This window comes from Mustelus asterias, chromosome 18 (assembly GCF_964213995.1).
Source record: "Mustelus asterias chromosome 18, sMusAst1.hap1.1, whole genome shotgun sequence".
In the NCBI taxonomy this organism is placed as follows: domain Eukaryota; kingdom Metazoa; phylum Chordata; class Chondrichthyes; order Carcharhiniformes; family Triakidae; genus Mustelus; species Mustelus asterias.
This window is the reverse complement of record NC_135818.1, coordinates 14,170,769-14,195,620: the sequence shown is the minus strand read 5'-3', so window position 1 is coordinate 14,195,620 and position 24,852 is coordinate 14,170,769. Positions and strand designations below refer to the sequence as shown.

At 42.4% G+C, this 24,852-nt stretch overlaps 1 protein-coding gene across 12 annotated transcripts in view; it reads left to right on the top strand.

Moving 5' to 3' along the window:
- sipa1l1 (signal-induced proliferation-associated 1 like 1) overlaps positions 1–24,852 on the top strand; it is a 375,648-nt gene that overhangs the window by 121,060 nt on the left and 229,736 nt on the right. For 10 of the 12 annotated variants that reach the window (XM_078233437.1, XM_078233435.1, XM_078233434.1 and 7 more), the window contains one exon: positions 22,220–22,271. The exons of the other annotated variants lie outside the window; for them this stretch is intronic. The gene's annotated coding sequence lies outside the window, so the exon portion shown is untranslated. The remainder of the gene's footprint in view (positions 1–22,219; positions 22,272–24,852) is intronic. 12 annotated transcript variants of the gene reach the window in all.

Below are 24,852 nucleotides of genomic sequence, written 5' to 3'. Positions count from 1 at the left end.
GTCAGCAGGGAAGATATGTGGATGGTAAAGGTTGCCTTGATGCTGTCTCTCAAGACTGCCCCAGAGCAGACAGACGTCTTGAGGCCTTGCACGAGGAAGTGGACAGTGCCCTGACGTCAGCCAAGTCTGCCAAAGCAACAGGAACCAATGGGATTTACCCAGAATTCCGAAAAAATATTGGATCAGAGGGAAGGAAATGGCTAGCAAAACTGTTTACCAACTTTGACAGCACAGGCACTATTCCAAATATCCGCCGCCAATCCAGGGAAGCCACTTGACCCATGCACCTTGTCGTCCTGCTCTCAAGGACATGCTAGATCCTGGAATGCCTCCTGCTGAATAGACTAGAGTCATTACTCTGGAAGCAGTCACACTCCCCAGCAGGCAGGTTTTCACACAGGCTGCAACTGCTCCAAGCATATCCTGACACTGACCTCGCACACTGAGGCTGGTTTCCAGGAAGGTCTGAAGACAGTAACTGCCTTTGTTGACATATCCTCTGTGGCGCACAGGCATGCTGCTGAAGCTCGATCATCTGCTGTGTGAAAGCCCTACAACTTGGTTGAGTTACATTCGGGCAGTTAGTGGCCAAGGGAACCAAACCTCAACTTGAGTCGGTGCCTTCAGCAATGGTATGGAACATTTAAAAGAGAGAAAATTAGCTGTGGGGGATGGAATGGTGTGGTCAACATGTGTAATAGAGCTGTGTTTGCAAACTGCCTTTTTGATTTCTCATTGGGGATTTGAAAAGAAACAAAATGACTGGATGGTTTAACCGGCACTGCATCTTCAGGAAATTACAGCTTCCCAATATCCAAGCAGCAAGTAAAGACAGTATGTAAATCATGCCAAAATTATACTGCTAGCCACATCCCTGAGTCAGTAAACAGACCTCTTGGCCTTTGTTCAGTCAAATATAGTCTGTGTGCAATAGTGAAGGTTCAAACAACAGTCAGTGCTTTTGGAGTTGCCTTGTGTGAAGCTGAGTTGCAACAGTAGTTTGATTTATTGCTGCAATATCCTGAAATCACATGATTACTCTTGGGGAAAAAAAACAAAAAAAAATTCCCAAAGTAAATTTGAAAGCATTTCCAAACATACAAGGCTTCCATGTAAAATATATTCATTTTTTTAACGATTGGAGCAATATTAATGTTTCTGTTGGGGGTACAGTGATTGCATATTTTATTGCTTTATGGTCTTAACGGTTGTTTAGGCCATTCTTTTCTGTTAAATTTGAAATCATTAAAGAATTTTAGAAAAACAACTGCTGCTCATGGTCACCTTTGAGTGATCAGTTGTGCTGCTTACTGCCATGTGTTTTGCCAGTCCCAGCAAATGTCTTGATAGAGTTGTCCCACGCTTGAGACACCATCTGTCCCACTTTCCTGATTGGCTTAAGTAGATTTTTTTTGTTCAGTTGTCTGCTGATTTTGTTTCAAATATTTGGCAATGATGAATAAGGAATCCACAAAAATCCACAGTCATTGAATTTTTATTGAAAAGCAACAACTAAGAACCAGGGTTGTATCAAAACAAACAAGTGAAATCATAACATTTTTTCCCCAATTTGCTGTTCTTCTTTCACTTGGGGTAGTTGCACCTCATTTCAAAACTTACTCTTAGGCCACCAGGTACTATAGGCATCGACAATTTGAGTTATTTGCAAATTAATCAGAACTTTATACTTGAAACGTGGTCTGTGAAGCTCCAAGGAACACAAAGCCAAAAAAGTCTGGGCATCCTTAATCTAAACTGTTATTTAAAGTTGAGTTAACTTGCTTTGTTGCCATGAACGATGCAGTTGGAGACGCAAACCAATGACTGCCTACCGAATGTTCGAAGGTAAGAAAGTAGCCTCCCTCAATGGTGCCTATCCAATAACAAGTGGGGGGGAAGGACACAATGATCTGTCATTTAGAGGAAAGAACCAAGTAGGCAAATACTACTGCAGATATCCTGACTGAGGCTCGTTCGCATCTTTCAGCGTCAGTAAGGCATATAATTTTTTGATCTCATGTCAGCAACGGGTAAACACCATGGAAATAGACATACTGATTTTAATGAATTCCAACAGATCTGCTGTGCTAAGAATTTAGGAATTTTATTTTTAGGGTCATGGTGGAGAATCTTAACCTTCAAACATGGGTGAATTTGGTTCTAGTGGGATGTTAAAATGCTAAAAATCCTTGAACCTAAACTTGAATCTGCCAACTGCTGGTGTTAATGGAGGTGAGATGGAGTGATGCGCAGCCAACCTATTCCCAGGAGGCAGGTAGCTTATTTTAAACATGTTATTCGGGCTGCTGGCCTCATGATTTTGCTAAACTTTAGGATTAATCCTGGGCAGCCGGATCCCATTTCCTTGCTTTTGTACTCCATGTCTTTATTTATAAAGCCAAGGATCCCATTTGCTTTTTAAATTGCCTTGTCAGCTTATCCTGCCACCTTCAAAGATTTTCAAAGACCAATTCAGACTGGTTGGTTAAAGATGGTTCAGTGTTGTAAAGATTGTCGTGTTGAACTGTAATCTTTTTATTAAACTATTAGTGGTTAGAAGGTCCCGGGTTAGATTCCTTCACTGTGTGGCGTTGGCTGCACGCATTCAGGGCAGCAGCTGTGTTGGTGGCCATATATTGACCCCTGCTGTGGGTGTTGATGGAGGATTAGAGTTAGCTATAATGTTGTTCCAGTTCTCACAAACAGTTGGCACTGCATGCCTAAACCCATATGTGAGGGTGGCTCCCCCCGGGGAGGCACCAAAGGGTGATTTGGCACAGCTGGAACTGTCCTCCCCTGTGAGTCCACCTTTTAGAGAAAAGGAAATAAATTGTCTGAATATTTGGATTTGTTAATTTTGAATATCTGACCATTTAACAAATTAAGATCTGTGTAGAGATTGTCTAAAAGGCCAGTTGAATTCAACTTTGATAAATTTGTATTTGTGTAATCTGTAGCTCAGCTGTGAAAAACAAAGCCGTTTTGATTGGAGAGCTTCCAAGTAATTGTCGAGATTTTGCTATTTTTTTGTTTCCTGTGTGTTTAAACAGCTGCCTGTCAAAATCTGCCAGTGTGCAAGTAGTTGAGGTAACAAAATGTTTTGAAACTGGCTGGGTCTGTGGAAAAAAAGTGCAACGGCTTGGGGACGCAGGCCTCTGGACCCAGTTGGGATACTTTTGCCCAACTGCTGTGGAACCCTTCAGTTCCTGCCGGAAAATAGCTCATTTCCTGTACCTTTAACTGGTATGTTGTCACCTTTTGCATATTTGGCATTTCCATTCCACTCAATGGAAGAAATCTTAAATGGTCAATCTTCATTTAAAGCAGCTTGTGTGGCAATCGGCGATGTATGTAATAGTGGAAATGGTTGTGATAGTTTCTGCTGTACACATACTGAATTTTACTGCAGTTGGAAATGATTTCCCCATGCGTTGCATCACCAAACAATTGTAATGAATTGCTCCCCTGTTCAAACAGCTTTTTCTGCAGAATAAGGTATTCCTTTAATGGTACATTAAGTGTGAAGCAGTAAAATTGCTAGAAACCTTTACTAGTTTGTCAGACAAATGCTCAAGTTAAAAAAAGCCGATTTTGTTCCATATAAAGGTCTCCTATCCACTTGATCGTAAACATAAAATATCTCTAACCAGTTCCTTGCCCTTATCCCTCTCATGAGTCTACCTGTACAGGTGAGTGCCATGCTGTTTGTTGGAGCTGGCATCACAGCCAAAACTGATCCAGTCTTCATCCAACAAGCAATTCCCAACCTTGCACATTGGGAGTGGGATTTTCTCTTTCCACATTCCCTAACTCCGGGGCACTGATGCTAATTCTTGTAACACCACCACTATTTCAGTTTACACTGGCTGCAGTATCATACAGGCTATTGAATCTGCGACCTAACAGCTAGCTGCTGTGTAAATTTACTGCTATTGGAGAAACTTGAAATGTTGACTTAATTTATCAATGGTGAGGATAAAGTTGCTGGGAGGAAGATTGAGAGTATCTGTTTGCCCAGTTGGTTGTCAATAAACAATCAAATTGTTACTTTGTAAAGTGCAGACTCTCTATTGGAGGTGGCATGTTGGTGCTTCACTGAACTGATTTTAAAAACTGCATGTTTTGCTTCTTTGATTCTCTACAAGTCTTTTTCCCAATCATGTTGTCTTTGGGTAATTTAGAATGAAGTTAAGTGCCTTCACCAGACTTCTCTCCTTTCTGTATCACCTGCCCAATTTATCTAAAAACTTTAGAACAAAGAACAGTATAGTGCTGGAACAGGCCTTTTGGCTCATCAAGCCTGTGCCAACACATGATGCTTTTTTAAAACTAAGGACATTTTGCCTCCATGTGGTCCATATCCCTCTATTCCCTGCCTATTCATGTATCTGTCAAGATGCCTCTTAAGCATTGCTATTGCATCTGTTTCTACCTCCTCCTCTGGCAGCACATTCCAGGCATCTATCACTCTATATATAAAAAAAATTGCCTCTCATATCTCCTTTAAACTTTCCCCCTTTTTTACCTTAAACCTATGTGCCCTAGTAATTGACATTTCTACCCTGGGAAAATGACTCCAATTATCCTAGTCTTAATGTTGTCCCTCCAACATTCCGGTGAAAACAAATCAAGTTTGTCCAATCTCTCCTCAGGGCTAATACCCTCCAAACCAGGCAACATCCTGATGAACCTTTCTGTACTCTCTCCAAAACCTCCACGTCCTTCTGGTAGTGTGGCGACCAGATCTGTACATGGCATTCCAAATGTGGCCTAACTAAAATTTTATACAGCTGATACACGACTTGCCAATTTTTTCGACACTATGCCCCGACCGATGAAGACAAGCATGCCAAATGTCACCTTGATTACCATATCCACTTGAAAATTGAAAACGCAAATGAGAATAAATGGGGCAACCAAGCTTGCTCCTTCAGTATTTGAGCTCAGTGAGCATGCAGTGGCCAAATCCACTATTGTGCCTGGTGGATTATATGAAGATGTTACTCTGGTATCTATTGTAACTGTAGTATTCGCCAGTTTATAGCCAAGACCTGTGGTCCTAATATCCTCTATTACAGTGCTCCAAGTCAGCTTTTGGTTCATGGATTGTAAGGGGGAAGGATGAGAGAAGATGTGGAGATTTTGGAGAGGGTACAGAAAAGGTTTACAAGCATGGGTTAAGGGTGAAAGGAGAAAAGTTTAAAGGGAATATTAGGGGGGGCTTCTTCACGCAGAGAGTGGTGGGAGTGTGGAATGAGCTGCCAGATAAAGTGGTAAATGAGTGGTAAGTGATAAAGTGGTGAATCACTTTTAACATTTAAGAAAAACTTGGACGGGTTCATGGATGAGAGGGGTGTGGAGGGATATGGTCCAAGTGCAGGTCAGTGGGACTAGGCATAAAATGGTTCGGCACAGACAAGAAGGGCCAAAAGGCCTGTTTCTGAGCTGTAATTTTCTATGGTTCTATGGATGTTGCCTGGTTTGGAGGGTATTAGCTCCGAGGAGAGATTGGACAAACTTGGTTTGTTTTCACCTGAATGTTGGAGGCAGAGGGGCGAAATTATGAGAGGCAAGGATAGTCAGAGTCTTTTTCCCAGGATAGAAATGTCAATTACTAGGGGGCATAGGTTTAAAGTAAAAGGGGGAATGTTTAAAGGAGATATGAGAGGCGAATTTTCTCTCTGCACAGGATTGCCAAAAACTAACTGAATGCTCACTTTAAAATTGCCATCGAAACAAATTCTATATTATGGAGACTAAAGGAAGTCTTGAGCTTTTTCCAGTTCCAAGGATTTTTTTTTGGTGGTCCTGTGTACAACTGGTGCCCCCTTCATCCCCATTTGTTCCACAAGTGAACAAAATAAGTCAATTGTCTGAAATGTCAGTTCTGTCCTTTCCAGTGATATCCACTGTTGGGGTTGGCTAGAAGCAGTGCATGTGGTGGCTTGAATGTTTTTTTTCATTTACTGACATTGAACTAAATGTGTTGGTTAAAGTCAGGTTTCTTAAATAGATTGCCACAGCTTCTGTAAATTTTAGTTGTGTTGTCCATCCTCCTGCTTCCCCTCTGTATCCCATATCCCCAGAGATGTTGATGTAAAATGAGGTATGAAGAATGAGTTTTATGCTACATGGAAACAAGGTATTTAACTGTATGGTCCTGTTCCTTAATAAAACAAAAGCACATTGTGGTGGGAGCAGGCATATCAGCAACATTTAAGAGGCATCTGGATGGGTACATGAATAGAGGGATACAGACCAAGTAAGGGCAGAAGGTTTTTTTTTAGTTTAGGTAGGGCATCATGATCAGCACCAGCTCGGATGGTCGAAGGGCCTGTTCCTGTGCTGTACTTGTTCTTTGCCTACGCTTTCTTCCCCACACTTTGCGGGGGGGGGGTCTCCTTGTGTCCTGTCTCTCCTTTTATCTTTGCTTACCCCAGAATCAGGCCATTTATGGTGGAAAATCTTTATATAACAAAACTGCTTTAGCCTTTCTTATTTTTCTGTGCATTTAAAGTAAATGATATCCTTTGGATTATCATTTAGTTTTGTAGGCCTCTGCTATAATATTGACTTCTGCTAAACGCTTAACCATCTGTTCTTCTGTATGTGAATGACAGTGAAGAATTTCTGTTAAGAAACTTCTTTTATGTTTTCTCTGGTGGGATCACAGTGATTCTTGTTTTCCATCTTAAATTTCAATCCCGACTATCAGGAAATTTTTAAATCCTAAAGAGTGGCGTCTGTAATTTTGAAGTTGGGCTGTAAAAACAATTTAGAGGCAACAATTCAAGAAGAAATTACTTCGGCATCCCTCTCCGTTATTCTGGGTGGTGGATAGTTTTGCAGCTCGTTGATTTTGTAACATCAGTAGTTTTTGCCTTGTAGTGTGGTCTGGGGACTTGCTGATATCACCCAAATGCATTGTTGGCGACTCCCCAGGTAACTGCACAGACCATTCTGGTCTCCTACTGGAGCTGACATTTTCTATTGAGCATTTCCAGTTTCTCTTGTTGAAAGCAGTCTGTCAATATAGGCAAGAAAAATAATTGCCTATTACCAGCCTTTGTGACTTCTTCCCAGACCAGAAAAAATGCTATTGGAGCAGAGATAGAGCAAGTTGAACTGATTGATGTGGGAAGTCTGGTTTTGGTGGCACCAAAATAGAAATTCCAAGCAAAAATATTTTCTTCTCTCCCATAACTTTTTAAAATATTCTGGTTCAGCTGGTGATTTTTAAAAAATTTATATGTGGATCAGTTTGATCCTCATGAAAAACAAAACATTTGAGAGGAAAATCTGTTCATTATTGCATTAAACTAACACCGTGTTTGATCAACTGGTTTGGATTTGGACTAATTTAGTTACCCTGTGGAAATGCTATCAAGTTTTTTTTTGATTCCGATTATCCAGCAACCGTTTTAAAGGAATTTAGCACTTTTCTTTGCCTCTGCTGTGAGGTTTCTACATTGTTAAACCTAGGTCCTTAGGACCTTGGCTTAAAATATGTCATACTCAATATTTCAAATATGATCTGAAAATGGTGCAAAAATATCATTTGCTACTTGAACACAATAATATTAACTGTATTAAATTGATTTAATAAAGAGAGTTTCCTTTTTTAAAATGATTTGGTATGCTCGAAGATCAAAGTTGTCCTTGGGATGGGGGTGGGGTTGGTGTGGACTGTAACATGATGTAGGTGTGGGAGTAGCAGTGTTTTCAAGAGCTCTGGCACTACTCATCTTTTAATCCATTTTTTAATCCTGATGCGCAACCCATAATTATCTGATCCCGATTGTCTATAATCTGTTATGTTCCTGGAAGGTCCTGGCTGAATTTGGCAAAACATTCCTTGTTTGATCGATGCAGTCAGAGACTACTGGGCTAGGGTCCCGTTTGCAATGGTAGTTTAATTGGTGAGCGGCTTCGGTGATGCTGTTGGCATCGTGATGAAGGTCATCTTCATGAGTCAACTTCTGGATGACCATCTTGGCTACCCCAGCACAGACTTTTGGTGCTCATATGATGAACAGCTAGATATCCTAAATGGAAAGGATGAAGGGGAGAAGAGATTCCTGTCAGTTGAGAGGGCAGCTTCCTTGGTGAAGGCTCACCTTCAGTTCTTGGAAATCCAGCTGCATGGTATGCCGAACATCCTGGTTGATTCGCGGGGGTGTGGCCAGAGAAGGAGTATCCATGTCGTTGACCTCCCAAGGGAAGATGAGGCTGAATTTGAGAACTGGCTACTATGCTTTCACAATCTCAATTTGAGAACTGGGTGACTCGAGTTTGATGAAGCACGTTGTATCCGGTCTTTGAGGCCTGGGGTTGGTTGAAGACTCTAACCATGTGTCTTGCATTATCTTGTCCTCAGAGTTCGTCCTGAAGGGTTGGAGATGGCTAGACATGTCAGGTCTTTGCAACCTGCCAGAGCCTAGGTTTTTCTTCAGGGCTTCAGGATGACAACTTGGCGGAGGTGCAGAGGTTTTGGTGAAACTGGAATGAATCTTGGATGTTGCTCGATGTTCCTGTCATGTCTTTGGCCTTTAAAGCTCCAAGGATGGTGTATTATCCTGCTCTTCTTTATTAATCTTGAATTTTTTTCCCTTGTGATTATACTCCTGATTATGTGATATTGTATATCATCCTAACAAGGGTGTATGATATATGAGCACCGAGACGTTTGTTGCCTGTTACCCTGCAAAAATCAGGATTGTCTACTTTATCATTTTGATGGTGTTTGTCCACCAGCATGCTCCGACTGTGGAACGGGGGAGGGTGTGTATTACCTTTTGCGTTCAATCTTGATTTTGTTGATTGGTACTGGGGGGGGGGGGGGGGGTCTGCCAGCCCTGTTTCCGGCCCTGTGCCTTGGGTTTGTGTTTCCAATGCAGGGACATTTCCTTGTTTGGGGATTGTTTGTCTCCTCTCTATTAGGGAGCATGCTGAGTTGGTTCTGCGGTATTTACCTGGTTTTTCTTCTTTGTGCTGCAATCCTACATCGAGGGAGTACAATTTTTAATACCCTTCACTTTAATTTTTAGATAGGATGAGTAGTGCCACAGCAGGGTGGCAGGTATGCTATTTGGTTCAAAGATGATTGGTAAAGCCTCATCGTGGATGAGGAAAATGCCCCATTAGTACTGTTGGGGTCGCATTTTTATTTTGTAACTTTTGTTAGTTTGCGATTGAAGAATCCTTGCTTGCTTCCTATGAAGGTACAGACAGACCATGTATCCTGAAAAAGACACTTTTTTTGTCCTTGGCACCTCTGGTGGTGTTGGAGTGGGGGAATTATGTACTGGTGCACATCTGAGCATGGTTGACTAATCCTTGGATATCTAGCCTATCTTTTTTGACTTTTCTGCATGGGTAGGGACCGTGGTTACTTGGCTCAAGGAAGGTACAGTGGACATATCATCCTGTTGTTAGGGTTTCTCTGATGAGGGTCCTAAATGACACCTCTGGGGTGCCTAGAGATGGGTAGTTTGCTTTGTTCAATGTATAAGTGTTGAGAGTATTTTTGGCTTATTGACCCATATTCTGGTATGTCATTGAGTGGCTGTGTTTATTCAGGTCAGGTGGACAGTATGTTGGGCAGGCGGGTAGGTAGCCCTCCCCAGAGACATCCCCTTTTGGGGGCTTTTGGGCTGCTCTTCTCCTTCAGACTTTGTTCCCCAGTATCTTGTTGGCTGCAGGGCAGAGTACAAATCTGGGTGCTTTGGTTCAGCGCTTTTGGAGTGATGCTTTTGATTGGAGATTAGGCTGGTTGGAGGAGTAGGTCGTCTCTGCCATGTGGTCTAACTGGAGATTTCCAGTCTGTCCACCTTCTTGAGGTTTGGGCTCCCCTGGGAGGGTAGTATCCTGTTTCTTGAGGTTATGTTCTGTTCCAGGTATCCTTCCTGCAAATGTGGACAGTGAGAGACCATATCTGGTGTTTATTGGATAATTCTGATGCTCTTCTCTTTGGCGTTTCTTTACTTTATCTGGGTAGGTGGGGTGCTGATGTAGGTTCTAATTTGTTATAACTAATCCTTGAATTACACTTATCTTGTCGGGAGGAGGAGAGTCATATCTTTTGATTTGATATTATAGTCACGTGTTAGTACACAGTGAAAAGTATTGTTTCTGATACTCTATACAGACAAAGCATACCATTCATAGCGAAGGAAAGGAGAGAGTGCAGAATGTAGTGTTACAGTCATAGCTAGGATATGGAAAAAGATCAACTTAATGCAAGGTAGGTCCATTCAAATGTCTGACAGCAGCAGAGAAGAAACTGTTCTTGAGTCGCTTGGTACATGACCTCAGATTTTTGTATCTTTTCCCGACGGAAGAAAGTGGAAGAGAGAAAATTTTCCGGGGTACGTGGGGTCCTTAATTATGCTGGCTGCTTTGTCGCGGCAGCAGAAAGTGTAGACGGAGTCAATGGATGGGAGGCTGGTTTGCGTGATGGCTTGGGCTACGACCTTTTGTGGCTTCTTGTGGTCTTGGGCAGGGCAGGAGCCATACCAAGCTGTGATACAACCAGAAAGAATGCTTTCCATGGTGCATCTGTACAAGTTGGTGAGAGTCGTAGAGGACATGCCAAATTTCCTTAGTCTTCTGAGAAAGTAGAGGCGTTGGTGGGCGCTCTCAACTTTACTGTCAGCAGGGGAGAATCAGGACAGGATGTTGGTTATCTGGACACCTAAAAGCTTGAAGCGTTGACCATTTCTCCTTGTCCCCCATTGATGTAGACAGGAGCATGTTATAGGGGTGGCACAATAGTTAGCACTGCTACTTTACAGCGCCAGGGGCCTGGGTTCAATTCCGGCCTCAGGTCACTGTCTGTGTGGAGTCTGCATATTCTCCCTGTGTCTGTGTGGGTTTCCTCTGGGTGCTCTGGTTTGCTCCCACAGTCCAAATATGTGCACGTCAGGTGGATTGATCATGATAATATGCCCCTTAGCGTCAGGGGGACTAGCTAGGTTAAATGCATGGGGTTATGGGGATAGAGCCGAGGTGCAATTGTGGTTGGTGCAGACTCAATGGGCTGAATGGCCTCCTTCTGCACTGTAAGATTCTATGAGCCACTATGCTTCCTGAAGTCGATGAAATTCTCCTTCATTTTATTGACACTGAGGTAGAGATTATTGTCGCCACACCAGTTCACCAGATTCTATATATCATTCCTGTACTCCTGCCTTGTCATTGTTTGAGATCCGACCCACTACGATGGTATCGTCAGCAAACCTGAAAATCGAGTTGGAGGGGAATTTGGCCGCACAGTCATAGGTGTATAAAGAGTATAGTGGGGGGCTGAGGAGACAGCCTTGTGGGGCACCAGTGTTGAGGATGATCGTGGAGGAGGTGTTGAGGCATCTCCCAGAGATACCCTGTGAATGGCTGTCTTGACAATTCTTCTCATTGATTGATAGGTTACCTTGGTGGAAAGTGGTTTCCAGTGAAGTGAAGACTGGTTCCTCCGGGGCGGCACGGTGGCGCAGTGGTTAGCACTGCTGCCTCACAGTGGCAGGGACCCGGGTTCAATTCCCTGCTTGGGTCACTGTCTGTGTGGAGTTTGCATGTTCTCCCCGTGTCTGCGTGGGTTTCCTCTGGGTGCTCCGGTTTCCTCCCACAGTCCAAAGATGTGCAGGTTAGGTGAACTTGCCGTGCTAAAATTCTCCCTCAGTGTACCGGAACAGGCGCCGGAGTGTGGCGACTGGGGGGTTTTCACTACTTCATTGCAGTGTTAATGTAAGTCTACTTGTGACTAATAAATAAACTTTAACTTTGATATGGCTGGAGAGGAGGGAGGTTTGTTGTGTTGTGAGCCTAGGTAAGTTGTATGAATCGTTGGCTTACTGGTTGCTGTAAACGAGATTGTGTACATGTCTTGTACCAATGGTAGTATCCTGGTGTTCCCTTTTTTCTGGGTTATCACTTCACTGCTTGGAGGTGTTGGGATGTTGAATTGGGCCCGAGTTGGTTGCATATTACTCTGTAGGGGATCCCGTATTGCTCCGTCCTTGTTATCCTGTGTCTTGTTATCCTGTGGAGGAGGGTATGCACCATGGGGCCATTTGCTTGCAGATTTATCCTGTAATGCTGAGATTCTCGCACTCTTGAGACGCTGACTATAACAATTGCAACGATGATTTGAGCCATTTGTATGAATATTCACTGGTCTTGTCTGTATGTTTATGTGGAATAATGATAACTAGATTTTTGAGATTTGTTGCATTTTGGGTTAAATTGAAAACTCTCAATAAAAACATTCTTTTTGAAAAATAAAGTTATTGCCCTTAGCTTCTGCCAAAACTTTGTACTCTCGCCACCAATTCCACCCACTCTGAAGAAGTCATACAGAATTGAAACATTAACTCTGTTTCTGTCTCCATATCTGCTGCCAAACCTGCTGAGTTTTTCCAGCATTTTCTGTTTTTAATTCCACCCACTCCCTGGCCACTGTCTCAGACTGAACCAGGCTGCTTGTAGCTTTGGTATTTTTTTTGACCTTGAGCTGAACTTCAAAGCTTGTCTGTTCCAAAGGCGGCAGCCTCCCATCTCCATGATATCCTCTACCCCTGCTTTAGCCCATTTTGTTACTGAAACCCTCATGCATGTTTTTGTGACCTCTAGACCTGACGATGTGAACACTCTCCCTCTAATCTGATCATTGCCTCGTTGCTGTGAGCAAATTAGCTGCCATATTCCTGACATACACCAGTAACTACAATTTAAAAAGTACGTGTGATTGTAAAGATCTTGGTCCGTAGGTAGTACAAGGTGCTACACAATTGCAAAGTTTTTTTCCCTCTTTCATCTGGGTTTGGAGAGGTGATAATTGGCCTGGGTTCCTGTTCAGTAAAATTTAAGTAACTGGACGTTAGTTGAGGATCTGACTTAGTCATGCACATTTATATTTCTCATGGTTGCTTGTAGTGGAGAATATCTGCAATCTGCTGTGACTCTAAATGTTAGAACAAGCCTCTCTGAAGATCTTGGCCCATCTGGCTGTTGGATAGAAACTAGCCTCTTGGGGTGTTGGATTACTACTAGCCTGCTTTCCTCTGAGGGTGCTGGCAATTATATTGTTTAGCCTCTTTCACTTTTCATTCTGTGGATTTGGCTATCTACATTTCTCAAATTCCTCGACTCCAGAAATTAGCATTTGTATACCTCCACTGATCTCAGTCATCGAGGTAAGCTGTTTCTATTGATAGGGCAATTTACAACTGATTTTGTCTAGAAGCCCGCTAATCCTGTTACTGGGCAAATTGCACCTCCGCATAACTTTAGAATGCAGGCTATTCTGGACAAATTCCTACATGTTGCCGGGCAAATCACAAGCTAGCATGCCATTTTTACATTTTTGTTACTGCTGTTGCTAGGCAGATCCCTGACCGATGAAAGGTCACATTTTTAAGGAGCCATTAATACAAAGTTCTGGTTAGGCCTCCATTTGCATCCATTTCTGTTCATCACACATTTGGGAAAATCATAGAATTATAGAAACCCTACAGTACAGAAAGTGGCCATTCGGCCCATCGAGTCTGCACCGACCACAATCCCACCCAGGCCCTACCCCCATATCCCTACAGATTTACCCACTAATCCCTCTAACCTACGCATCTCAGGACACTAAGGGCAATTATTTATTTTTTTAGCATGGCCAATCAACCTAACCCGCACATCTTTGGAATTGAAGGTCCTTGAGAGGGTCCAGAGGAGATTTACCAGTATGTTATCAGGGATTTGGCAGGGTGGGGGGGAGGCTGAAGTTCTTCCCCTTGGAGCATAAGGAGATGGAGGGGTGATTTGATAGAGGTGTACAAGATTGAGAGCTTAGATAAGGGAGATGGGGAAAACCTCTTCTCATTAGCTGATTGTATAAGGACAAGGGGACGTAACTTTAAGATCTTGGGTGAGAGATGTGGGGAGAAATGTGAGGAAGAACTTTTTTTAACGTCGAGTGGAAATGATCTGGAACACCCTGCTCACGAGAGGGGTGGATGCCGTAACAATTAATTTCAAAAGGATATCGGAGGGACACTTGCAGGAAATAAACTTGTCGGACTACAGGGACCAAGCGGGGGAATGGAATGGGGGGAGGGGGGCAGCATTGACAAACGGTGGGGTTGGGTTGATTGGCCATGCCAAATTGCCCCTCAGTGTCCCTGGATGCATAGGTTAGAGGGATTAGTGGGTTAAATATGTGGGGTTATGGGGATAGGGCCTGGATGGGATTGTTGACGGTGCAAACTCGACGGGCCGAATGACCTCCTGCACTGTAGGGATTCTATAATTCTATGATAACTGTGTCTCAGTTTCCTTGGTTAATCTTTACCTCAGATTAGTCCAACTAAGTCCACCTCTATATGTACAATTTGTAGCATGAAAAAGGTGGGCACAATCATTCTTTGAACCTTTACCAATCCTGCAATTCTTCTCTTCCCATTTTCTAGTGGCAAATAGCAACTAACAGTACTGGTTTTCAAGGTGAGGAAAATATGAGCGGTGGAAGCAGACTGCAAAGAAAGCAAAAAAAAAAATGTTGGTTCATAACCACAAATTGGCTAATGTCGCATTATTTTTCGTCATGAAGAGAAATAGGTTTCTTGATGAGCGGAAAACGATTTGGGCTTTAGAAACGTATTTTCCTTCAAAAGCTGCTGATTGAGTTGTCAGTATGGAACACCCCTGTAGGAGTAACCTGGACCCTGCATTACATGCATTTTGAATTATACCGAGACATGTATTATTCTATTTTTGTTTCGAGATGGAGGAGTCAGCTTACATTGAGGCAAGACATAGCTTTATATGTGTAGTGAGAGGGTACTTGAATGCGTGTGTGGAATGCTGTTCATTAGCCTCTGACTGCTGGTGAGATTATTAGTTGGATGAGAAGAGCCTGCAGGCAGTCAGCTTTCTCGTAGTCCTCGAAGCAAATCTGTCATACAGGCCCACTATCACTACTGAATCTATCACTGCAGACGCCACGGCCCCGAGAGTTTGTTTTAAATTCTTTTAGAACAATTAACCCATTTTTAGGCGTGGCTTTAAATCGCTCTCCTTTGATAATCAATATGCAGTTTACTTGTTCTATTTTGCATAAACCTGTTACTGGCCTGGGACCAAGAGCATGCTGTTCCAACATTGGGAGTATAATATAACAGGATATTAATGCAGAACTGAACTCGGCTGGGGCTTCCTAAACCATGGCTTGCACCCCTCTTGTGGGGTCATAATTGAAATTTTGAGGTTGAGAGCTCTGAGGCCACAGTGGCTGCCGTGGAACTTGGACTTAATGATAACAGCTGCTAAGCCGCTTTAAATCCTTGTGTTTTCTATATTGGTGGGTGTGGTCTAATAGACAGATCTTTGAGGCCTGACTGCTGTGTCAAAACAAAATGCTGTGAAAAGGTAGTTTTCCAAGAAAAGCCCTTCAGTTTAAACAATTCCCAACTCTATGAACTAAGATGGAGTCAAAAGCAGAATGTGGGGTTAAGGCCACAATTAAATTAGCCACGATCTCATTGAATGGCAGAGCAGGCTCAGAGGGTTGAGTGGTCTACTCCAATTCCTTACTTCTATATTCATATGTATGATTCCCTCACACCCCCCCCCCCCCCCTGCAATCTCTCTCTCAGGGTCACAGAGTATAAGGTATTGAAATGGGATCACACTGAGGGAAAAAGTGTGGAAAGAATTAATGTGGGCCAGTCGAGTTTTGTCTGGTTCTGTGGTGTGTGAACACATTAAGTGGGAAAATCTTAGATTGGCAGCCTTTCCTGTAGATTACATTGCATGTTCCGCTCACCATAATGGTTCAGTGGTCTTTCAATAATTATCATCTCAGCTTAATGGAGAATGGACACTTGGATGTTTGGTGGTGAAACTGTACCACAGTAAGTGTCCAAACCTTCAGAAAAGAGGGAGAAAATAAGAATTGAAGCGAACAATAAAAGTTTTTTTATATCATGGTATCTAGTTCAGAGCTTCAGCTAGATGAGAGTTAATTGTACAATACCTGACAGTGATTTGCATCCATTTGTTGAAGCATTTGGTGAATCTCACCTGCCAAGCAGGCTGAGGACTGAGGCTGCCACACATGACTGGATGAAAGGTTTGGGAATGGATGCAGTATGGATAAATCAGTGTACTTGCACACATCTTAAGTAATTTATCTTTCTGGGGATATCAACTCAAGAGTGCAAATTTGGATCTTTTTCTAGGAATTTGAATGGAAGCATTGATAATTTAAATATCCTGAGCCCTGCCACGGATAAATTGGTGCAATCAATGCTCTGGCGACGTACTGGTGGTATGGCAAATATCTAAAATAGTCTCTTAGAATCTCATTCACGTTGAAAATTTGTGTGAACGGACTCGAAACGTTAACATTATTTTCTCTTCACATAGGCTGCTTGACTTGCTGAGTTTTTCCAGCATTTTCTGTCTTAGTTTCAGATTCCACCATTTGCAGTATTTTGCTTTTATTTTTAAATCTTGGCGACTTGCAAACAGGCAAGTTCAGATTACAGATTCTGATGTTTCAGTGAATTGAATGGACTGTCTGTTTTTCATCTGGGACCTAATTTTTAGCTGTTTTTGGGCTGTTGATGCAGCAGCTTCTTGCGACTACTGCAAGAGCCCAACTTGAAATGCTTGGCAGTCTCTCTTGATTCAATTCTTCCTTTAGTTACTTACAATTTAGGGTACAATTCAGTTTAAATTCAGAGAACCCATAAGGACAGTCAACCAAAACAAAATAGAGAGACCTTCCTTCTCCAATATCCTTGAATGTGTTGTCACCTCGTAACCCCATGGCCATTTTTCACAGAATCCACGTTTGAATCCCTATCAGTACTGTCCATCAGTATTATGGGTGGCACAGTGGTTAGCACTGCTGCCTCACAGCGCCAGGGACCCGGGTTCGATTCCTGGCTTGGGTCACCTGTTTGTCTGGAGTTTGCATGTTCTCCCCATGTCTGCGTGGGTTTCATCTGGTTTCCTCCCACAGTCCAAAGATGTGCGGGTTAGGTGGATTGGCCGTGCTAAATTGCCCCTTAGTGTCAGGGGACTAGCTAAGGTAAATGCATGGGGTTTTGGGGATGGGGCCTGGGTGGGATTGTGGTCGGTGTAGACCCGATGGGCCGAATGGCCTCCTTCTGCACTGTAGAATTTTATGATACCGAAATGACACCCTGTGTTACTACGATAAAGGTAAATTATCCCTCCTCATCCTTCTCGACCTGTCAGTAACTTTGGCAATGTTGACCATATAATATTCCTCCAAGATTCTCCACTGGCATTCTGCTAGGTATAACTGTACTCTTTTTTTGGTTTCCATATCTGTACCCAGAATATCACTTGCTTCCTATTTCTCATCCACATCCCCATCAGCAGTACAGTCCGAAAATACAGCACTAATTTTCCCATGCACCCAGCTCTGTTTCATTGCCACCTCTCTCGACTCCTGTACTTCGTTGAATTTTCCGATGGTTTATCGGATGTCCAGTAATAATGAGCAATTGGAGGAAAAAAGATTGGAAGACTAAAGCCATTGTTTTCAGTTCCAAACTCCATTCCTTACCCTAAAGATGCACTGGGTAAATTTCCACACCCTTTGGAAGATCCCAGTTAAGGATTGCATAGCAATTGCCTTGCACTGGGAACCATCCAAAAATGCAGTTTAACGATGGTTTCGACTGTCTTGCATCAATAGTTACCCAGAAAGTTTAGAAAAATTAAAACCATTTCTAGCTTCTGCTCAACTATTGTCCTGACACACAGATTGGGACTTGGGACTTGGGACTCTCCCAACACTGTCAAACTCCCAGTGGCCTCTCCCCGCCTGCCCCCCCCCCCCCCCCCCCCCCCGCCCCCCCCTCAACCCCCTCAAAAAAAATTCGAACCCCACACCCGTCAAACTGGACCTTTTAAATCTACCTGATTTATGACAGCTGATGCCGTTTAAGAAAAGGGACACTGCCTCCTTGCCTCTGATTCCGCAGCATTCTGTCGTGCAGTCCTTGCCCACCTTGTGTTGGATGGTTGGGCAAGGTGGAATCTGAAATGTTTACATGCTACAGAAGTAAGCGCCTCAAAGTTCAGACCAAATAAATCTGAAGCTTGGAGCAACTACAGAAGACACTGCAATGTTTTCAATCCCCTTGATTTGAACTGAACTTTTTGCGATTGGTTCAGTTGCACTGTTGGTGGTTTTTTTGCACTTTAAAGTGCCCTTCCACAATTGTTTTCCCAAGTGAGCAGTGCCACAGTGCATCCTTTCAGTGATGTCAATCACATTTAATCAGCTACTGTAATGTTTATAAGGATGAGAACTTTGTATCAAATAACGCGTAACATAGTCTGCTGGGGCTATTAAGTGTTTACTTAATAGCGCAACAAGATTAGGTCACTTGGAGTTTAATTGTTTTGCGCTGTAACTCTCAATTCGTCACCAGTTTTGGCCTGAGGTTAGAAACAAATATTTTTTTTTGAAACTGTTTAGATCTGTGGTTAAGTATGATTTCTGCAACCAGCCTCCCATCCATTGACTCTGTCTACATTTGCCGCTGCCTCGGCAAAGCAGCCAGCATAATTAAGGACCCCACGCACCCCAGACGTTCTCTCTCCCCTTTCTTCCTTTGGGAAAAAGATACAAAAGTCTGAGGTCACGTACCAACCAACCCGAGAACAGCTTCTTCCCTGCTGCTGTCAGACTTTTGAATGGACTTGCTTTGCATTAAATTGATCTTTCTCTACACCCTGGCTAACATTGCATTCTGCATTCTCTCGTTTCCTTCTCTATGAACGGTATGTTTTGTCTGTAAACAAGAAACAATACTTTTCACTGTTAATATATGTGACAATAATAAATCATATCAATTTAAAAGTTCCACCCTTTAACCAGATGTATTGTAGTAATTGAGGTGCATTTACATTGCTGTCACTAGAGTACCTGGGAATGTTTAGTGCTTGGATTGATATGCAAAGCAATCGAATGCTTTGGATTACCAATGTTAGTTTGCCATTTGAAATCAATCACTGTCTCAAAGTAACATAGTTTGGAGATGCGACTAAAGTTATGACCAGAGGGAGTTTTGGAGGAAGATTTTGATGATAGAGTTCCAGTGCATTTGCTGCCTTTGTCAATCTAGATCTATAAGTTTGGAAAGTGCTGTCGAAGGAGCCTTGGTGAATTGCTACCTCTTGCAGATGGTGCACACTGCTGCACTGTGCATTGCTGGTGGAGACTGGGTGTGTTTAAGGTGGTAGCAATCAAACAGGCAGCTTTGTCCTAAATGATAATGAACTTCTTACGTTGTGGTTGAGTACAATTCTGCTGCTGCTCATGGCCCACAGCGCATCATGGATGCTCAGTTTTCAATTGCTGGATCTGTTGAAATTTATCCCAATTTGCACATTGGTTTTGCCAGACAACACGAGGGAAAGTATCAATGTGAAGACAGGACTTTGTTCAAGGACTGAGGTGGTTATTGTTGTGGACAGATGTATCTGTGATGAATAGATTGGTAAGGACAAGGTTAGGTAGGTTTTTCACTCGTTTCCCTCTCCACCTGCTGGAGGAGAGTCTAGCAACTATGTCCTTGAAAAACAGCTTGGTCAGTAGTGGTGCTACTGAGCTTCCCTTGATAATGAATACAGAAGCCTCTACACAAAGTATACTGTATCCTTGCCACCCTCGATTCTTCCTCCCAGGTGATGTGCAACTGCTTCATCAGCTGAAGAGTGGTGTAGTGTGGATGGTAATCACAATCGGTTTCTTTGCCCATGTTTGACCTGATGCCATGAGACTTCATGGGGTAAGGGGTCAATGCTGAGGACTCCTAGGGCAACTCACTCTTGATTGTATACCGTTGTGTCACCACCTCTGATGGGTCTTTCGTTCTGGCGAGACAGGGCATTCCCAGGGATGGTGTTGGAAGGTACGATTCAGTGAATAATACTGTCAGGCTGTTACTGGACTAGTCTGTGGGACTGCTCTCTCAATTTTGGTACGAGTCCCAAGATGTTACTAGGGAGGAATTTGCAGGGAGTTGGTTTTGCCATTGTCATTTCCAGTGCCTAGGTTGATGTCAGGTGGTCCACCGGTTTCTTCCCTTTTTAATACAACTCCGTGGCTTGCTAGGCCATTTCAGATGGCATTTGAGAATCAACTGTATTGGTGTGGGTTGAAGTAGTATATAGGCCAGTGTGGGTAAGGATGGTAGATTTTCATCAGGGAACCACATGGATTCTTAAGACAATGGTTTCATAGTACCGTTAGACTAACTTTTAATTCCAGATTTATGCATTGAATTCCACCAGCTGCCGTTGTGGATTTGAACCTATGTCCTCAGAGCATGAGCATGGCCCTCAGAATTACTAGTCCAATGGCATTACCACTATTTAACTGCCTCCCTGACAATAGCTGTGGTATTAATATGCTGATCCAGTTGTTTCCTTTTCCCGATAATGTCTAAGATGTTGATTGTGGGGATTCAATGTTGGTTATTGCCATTGAATGTCATGGGGGCTTGGTTAGATTCTCTCTTGTTGGAGAATGGTCACTGCCTGCCACTCATTGGTTGCCACTTGTGAGCCCAGATCAAAATGTGCTCCATGTTTTGCTGCATTGAGGCATGACTCCTTCAGTATCTGAGGAGGGAGCAAGATTTGAGTTAGTATGTCAAGCTTTGGATGAAAACTTTTGTCACAATTCGTGGGACAGAGGGTTCAAGAAAAAAATGCAAAAGCAGCTGGAGTTGAAATACTGGCCCATAGGGCTGGAGGTGGTTGGAAAGGCAGGGATGAAGCAGAGAAGAATTTGATTTAAAGTGCTAAGGATGCAGGAGAGTGCAGATGTTGAGAAGCCATCAAAGAGGAAGTTGCAGACCTTGAGCCTGCATGTGAGGAATTCATGAATGAGGGTTCTAGCTGAGTTTGGTGTTGCTGGTTGTGTTCTCACAGCCTATTGAGTCAGTAAAATGTTGCTTCAGGCATTGAGGTTAACTTTTTAATAAAAAAATGTTTAGTTATGTTCTAAACCCATTCTAGATTTAAACCTTGCACCATATGTCTGTTTATGACCCTAGCTGTTCACAGAATGTGCTTGACTTCCAATGTCAATGGGTGTGGGGTGGGGATTGTACACAGTAAAGGGTGCTGATCTGTCAGTCTATTAATGAATGTTGAAATAGTCCTGCAAGGTATACACTGACTCTTTGATTTACAGATGCTATCTATGATGCTTTGGTCACGGGGAACCTTTTATCTTTTTATCTGACTAATGCACCTCTAGTGTGCTGTTATGCCTTGTGCCACATAGAAGTGCAAACTGTGAAAACGCAGTGAGATTTATAAAGCAATCACTGAATCTTGGGGAGATCTTTTGAGTTGCGTCTGCTTTGCTTTCTGCATCCCTAGATTGAATAGCAGCCTTGGGAACCTGCTGCTGGCTAACAAATGTTCTGTCTCCTCTCTCATTATTCAGACAGGAATAATTTAAAGCTAGACAGCTTGAATAAAAATAATTTTAAAATGTGTACAGTATATTTGAAACTTTTTTAAAAAAAGAAGCTTCAAATTGTGTTTGAGTGAATCAATCTATTTCTGAATTTTGGTAATGAAAGTTGAAGTGGACTCGGTCCCTAAATGTTTGAAGTTCAGTGTTGTGACCCTAATTAGATATGGTATTGAAAGATGTTAGTAGCTTCACTAGTCTTGCAAGGTTGGCTGGGTCAGAAAAATAGCTGTGGAATTCCAGAACATTCCAATGATACCATCCCATTCATCACTTGCTCTTTGTGTGAAAGTTTTCCATTACGCTGAAGCTCATTGTCTCATTAGTGTTGGTTTTCTGAGCTGGTAAGCAGTTGGGTAGGAAATCCAAACGGAAATCACCAATTTATTGCAGTTGTCTCAGCTGTCACGTTTTCTTCTGTAGACCAAATGGAAATGCTATTTTGTTAATTTTTTCTCAAATACTTTCTAAATTATTCATGATGGATACTTGGAATTGTTTTTTGAATGTATTCTTCCCATACATGGTTCATTGGCTCTTTCAAATGTAATGATTTACACCAGAAGTTCATTTTTGTTGAGCTTTCTTTGTTGGCAAATAACTGATGATGCTATTTTGTCACTTTTTCCTCCTCTAGGATGGTGTGACCATTTAAATTTTTAACCTTTTTGTTCTAATTGCTCTCTCTTTCTTTGACAGGCATATCTACCGTAATGCAGTTTGTGCTCCTCCTCAGATTATGCTGAAACAGGTCAGTTCTCCACCTCATTTGATCAATGGAATGAGGGTTGTTTGGGTTGGCACAGGTGGCACATTTGCATCCCGTGTCGGAACTTGAAGGTTCTAGGGTGTCAGATACACTTGGACAGCACAGATATAGAGAAGAGCTCCTTCTACCTTGTCTCATCGACATGCCCAAACTCAATCTATCAGTTTAAAAGTTTTGCTTTGCAGGAATAGTATTGGGATAGGTATTCCACAGGTGATCGCGCTGCCTATGTTCTTGTGTTCTTCACTTATGAAGACCTGACCTTCAACTTATTGGTCCATCTGCACTGAATTTGTCAATCTGCTTCTTCCCCCACCCCCAGCCCAATCTCTAGCGAGCTTCCTTTTCCCCATCTAATTCTGAGACATTGACTGTCAATTAAATATCATTTCTGTAGAGAGTTTATTCTTCTATTTGAATATCCTTGGTCTTAAAAAGATTTTGTCAGCTTCTCTCAAACTTCATTTATGATTTCTTAAATATAAAGATCAATAGCTCTTTTGGATTATCCCTTCCCAGAGTTCTCTGGTTTCATGCTGATGGATGTTTTAAAGCAGCCGATCTTCTCGTACTCTTTTTTTTGAAAAAAAAATGGAGTCATTACTAAGAATAATATTTTGCACAATGTACCATGCTGCAAAAAGGGTGACTACATGATCTGCAGTATTGCTGGTATTTTTTTCCAGCTTTGAAATGCTCATATTGCTGTGCTGTTGGCATCAATCATTTACTCAATTTTCAGAATTTTTAAGTTTAAACTACTTGTTTATTAGCATTTTGAGAATGCTAGCTAGTGTGAAGTAAAGGACAGACTTCTCATCTCCCAGAGCAAGTTAAGACAAAGGTAATGCTAAATGAGAGTTGTTTGTTTAATCCTTTTGTTGGCACGATATAATTGCATTTCTGGTGAATATGTGCAGCTTATCATACTATTCAAACATGAAGGTTATTCTATTTATTTAGCAGGCAGACTTTTTTTTTGAGAAAATTTATCTTTGTCTATTTGTTTGTCATTTTCCCCTTCAAGTTTTCTCCCCTCAATTCCTGAAGGCGCTGATCCTTGCTGATGTATTGTTCCTCTCGCCAGCATTGACTCTCTGCTCTTAAGCGTGGTTGGTGATCATCCATGCTGTTCAACTGCAGAAAGCAACAGTGCCCAGGTTGAGTCTGATGGATGTATGTGTGAATTTTTCCAGTGATGACCCCTGAATTGCAATTAGGAATAGCTGCTTTCTTCCACTTACTCTTCCTCCGCCACCCCTCATCATCCCACTAATATAAGACTCTCTGAGGGTGATTATAATATGTTTTTTTCAGGTTTGGTTTAACTTGTTGGAGTAGAAACCTGGTATCTTTTGACCTTGTAGCTTGGCATTACAATGCATTTACCCAGTGTTCTATTAGGAGAATCTATAGCCGTAATTTTAAAGTTCAGAGTAAATGGGAATATAAAAATCGGAGGTGGATATTACACAGATTGAAGTGATGCAGCACATCTTCGTTTGCTAGAACAATTGCATTGAAACAATCTGTTACTATGGCTCTGACTGCAGCACCCTTTTAATTGGTTAGCTTGGGTGCCCCATTGATTGGTGGCAGTGTGGTTGCTAGGGGAGCATTTTCTAGTTTAGCATGGAGCTTTCACAAGCAATGGGTGGGGTGGAAGAAGACAGCTGTTGTGAGTTTAAACAATGAACACTTCTGCTAAGCCCATAAATAGAATAAAGTATTAATTCATGGGTGTTAGCACATCTCTCAGTGCATTGCAGGGTGGAAATACACCTTGGTAAATGTGGAGTTGAGTCTTTGCAAGGGGCTAATGCATAGCCTGGCATACAGATAAAATATTCAGCACTCCAGACTGCTGAAACCTGAGAGGACTTTTTATTTAACCCCCCTTCTTTTTCTTATGGCTGATGTAGATGTAAAACAATAACTATAATTTTACATTTCAGGTGGCTAAGCCACATAGTGGCCTGGGAATAGTGGAGTGTTGTCGCTGTGATGCCTCCTTTTGTATTTGTGAATTGGGCATTGAGTTGTTGTATGTTCCATGGCATCCTCTAGGTGACTGCAGTCATACACTGGAGTGGTTATAATTTTCTACATCTGCCATGGATTGTGCAAAAAGTGTTTATGATGACCGATGAGCTTCACAAGCTCAAAGCCTGGGATCTTTTGTGTTGGGTTTTTCATGAGATGACTTCTTGTGAGCTCCAGTTGACTTTCCAAGCTTCACCAGGGTTTAAGTCACATGATCAAAGGGTAAATGCTGGGGTTGAAAAAGGCTTGTGTGATTTCAAGCAGTGTTTGGGATATTGTTAAGGTCCTGGTGGATGGGGAAATGTTAACTTTTCCTCAACTGGCTGGACTTCCTGGTGGGTTGTGCCCATATAATTACATTTAATTACTATATAATTACGTTACAACTAGATAAGTGTAGCTATTATGTGAGGGCTGCTCTATTTACCTAGCAGACAGAATAAATATATCTGGTAGTTGGGTTTCTCTATATCCAGTGACTTATACCCCCTCCCCCATCCCACCCCGATTTTCTATTAAG